General features: G+C 47.3%; 1 protein-coding gene across 2 annotated transcripts in view; it reads left to right on the forward strand.

Annotated features, from left to right (window-relative positions):
- The window catches only part of KDM4A (lysine demethylase 4A), a 55,368-nt gene that overhangs the window by 7,874 nt on the left and 44,633 nt on the right, over positions 1 to 2,861 (forward strand). The window lies entirely within an intron of this gene.

Below are 2,861 nucleotides of genomic sequence, written 5' to 3' on the forward strand. Positions count from 1 at the left end.
GCCCAGCAGGTCGAGGCTGCGGTGGCCAGGAGCGGCCACTGCACTCCAGTCTGGGCGACAGAGTGAGACTCCAACTCAAAAAAATAAAAAAAACTCCTGGGCTCAGTTGGGCTTGGTGGCTCAGCCTATAATCCCAGCACTTTGTGAGGACGAGGCGAGTGGATTGCCTGAGCCCACAGGTTCGAGACCAGCCTGGGCAACTTGGCCAGACCTCGTCTCTACAATTAAAAAAAAAAATTAGCCAGGTGTGGTAGCGCACACTGTAGTTCCAGCTACGTGGAAGGCTGAGGCGGAAGGATCACCAGAGCCCAGCAGGTCGATGCTGGGGTGTGAGAGTGCCACTGCACTCCAGCCTAGTTGACAGAGTTGAGGCTCCAACTTAAAAAAATAAATAAACTCCTGGCCTCAAGCAGTCTTCCTGCCTTGGCCTTCCAAAGTGCTGGGATTACATGTGTGAGCTCCCACACCCCGCCCCTTTTCTTATATAAAGTAATCTCACTGATTTTCTATCAGAAATATAATCATTTTCAGACTTTGATAAATTGTAAATTTGCAAAGGAGAAAGTTGAAGGTGGTGCATAGGAGCTTTTGTTGGATATATTAATATCCACCTGCTTGTCAAAAAGGCTTTAGTGGTTTCAGTCCACTTAGGATACTCTGTTTAATCACGCTCGAACTCCTCACTGCCCTTTCAGCTGCTAGTTCATTTCCATTTTGACATTAACAAAATGTGAGTTAGCTACCACACTGGTTGTTGTTTTCTTTTATTATTTTTTTTTTTGAGTTGGAGTCTCAGTCTGTCGCCCAGACTGGAGTGTAGTGGCACACTCCTGGCCACCGCAGCCTCGACCTGCTGGGCTCTGGCGATCCTTCTGCCTCAGCCTTCCAAGTAGCCGAAATTACAGGCGCACACTACCACACCTGGCTAATTTTTGATTTATTGTGGAGATGAGGTCTCTAACCCGCGGGCTCAGGCAATCCAATCACCTCAGCCTCCCAAAGCACAGAGATTACAGGCTGAGCTACTAAGCCCGGCCTGTTGTTTTCTATCACTCCATTTTTCTTTATCTGTACATCCTTGTCTCTTTTAGAAATGTCTGTCTTTGGTTAGACACATTATTTTTCTGTGCTGTTAATATTTAGCTCTCATTTTACCTCAGAGTCACAGAAAATGAATTTTCTGTTTCCCTTCTAATCCTCTTTCTTGGATCTTCTGACTTCCCACTTCACTCCTTAATTTTGAATGTCTACAAGGGGTTTCTCCTTTTTTTCCTCGCTGCTTTTCTTCTGCCTTTTGATCAGCACATGGCTTGATCTTAGCCTGCCAGACATGCTGCGCCTTCACTGTGAGCAAGCCCAGAGCTGGGCTCGTGCCCACCAGTCTTCGCGCGTCTCGGGGTGGCGCTTCATGTGCTTCATCATCTTTCTCTTTCACATCAGGTCTCACTCTGTGTCTACTTTTTGCTTTCTTTTCACTTGACATGTCACAATTGTCGTTGAGGTCTTCCAGCTTTATCGGCAACTAAACTCTTAAAGCATCTGCATTGCTGGCCCGTGAGAGAATTTGTGTAAAAGCATGTTGAAGAATTGTTGGCTTGCTCTGCAGGTGAATAGTTGCTCCATCCTTCCTGTCATGCTGGGGTTTTTTTGTTGTTTTTTTTTGAGTTGGAGTCTTACTCTGTCACCCAGGCTGGAGTGCAGTGGCACACTCACAGTCACCCCAGCATCAACCTGCTGGGCTCTGGTGATCCTTCCACCTCAGTCTTCTAAGTAGCTGGAACTACAGGTATGTGCTACCACACCCGGCTAAGTTTTTAGTTTATTTATTGTAGAGATGAGGTCTTACCAAGTTGCCTGGGCTAGTCTCGAACCCATGGGCTCAGACAGTCCATTCGCCTTGGTCTCCTGAAGAGTTGGGATTATAGGCTGAGCCACCGAGCCCAGCCCCGTCATTCTTTACATCTGAGTTTTGCTCTGTGTACATCCAAGCCTTCTGTTTCTCACATGGGGTTCCACTAGAGCTTTAGCTTCCTGTCTTCTCTTTTTGTCAACATATGGTAGGCTTTTTATTTTAGAATACTTATTTTCCTTTTACATTAACCAGTCTTGTGTCTGCTTCCTTGTCCTGATATAGAGCAGTTTCTTTTTTTTTTTTTGAGTTGGAGTCTCACTGTCGCCCAGACTGGAGTGCAGTGGCCGTTCCCGGCCACCGCCCCTCGACCTGCTGGGCTCTGGCGATCCTTCCGCCTCAGCCTTCCAAGTAGCTGGAACTACAGGCGCACGCTACCACGCCTGGCTAATTTTTTTGATTTATTGTAGAGATGAGGTTTCGCCTGCCCAGGCGGGTCTCGAACCCGCAGGCTCAGGCAGTCCACTCACCTCAGCCTCCCAAAGGCGCGGGATTATAGGCTGAGCCACCGAGCCCGGCAGTATGTATATATTTTTGCTGTTTTAGTTACAGTGTGCTTTAGTTTTTTTTTTTTTTTTTTAAACCTTTTCAGATACCTGTAAGGTTTGTGTATTATTCTTCAAATTGCTGCATAATAATTATTAAATTATTTGAGCTTTCTTTTTTTTTTTTGAGTTGGAGTCTTACTCTGTCGCCCAGACTGTAGTGCGGTGGCATACTCCGGGCCACCGCAGCCTTGACCTGCTGGGCTCCTGTGATCCTTCCGCCTCAGCCTTCCAAGTAGCTGGAACTACAGGTGCGCGCTACCATGCCTGGCTAATTTTTTTGATTTATTATAGTGATGAGGTTCTTGCCAAGTTGCCCAGGAGGGTCTCGATCCCACGGCCTCTGGCAGTTCACTCACCTCGGCCTCCCAAAGCATGGGATTACAGGCTGAGCCACCAAGCCGAAG

This window comes from Carlito syrichta, unplaced genomic scaffold (genome assembly GCF_000164805.1).
Source record: "Carlito syrichta isolate Samal-C Ts95f unplaced genomic scaffold, Tarsius_syrichta-2.0.1 Scaffold301018, whole genome shotgun sequence".
NCBI classification, from domain to species: Eukaryota; Metazoa; Chordata; class Mammalia; order Primates; family Tarsiidae; genus Carlito; species Carlito syrichta.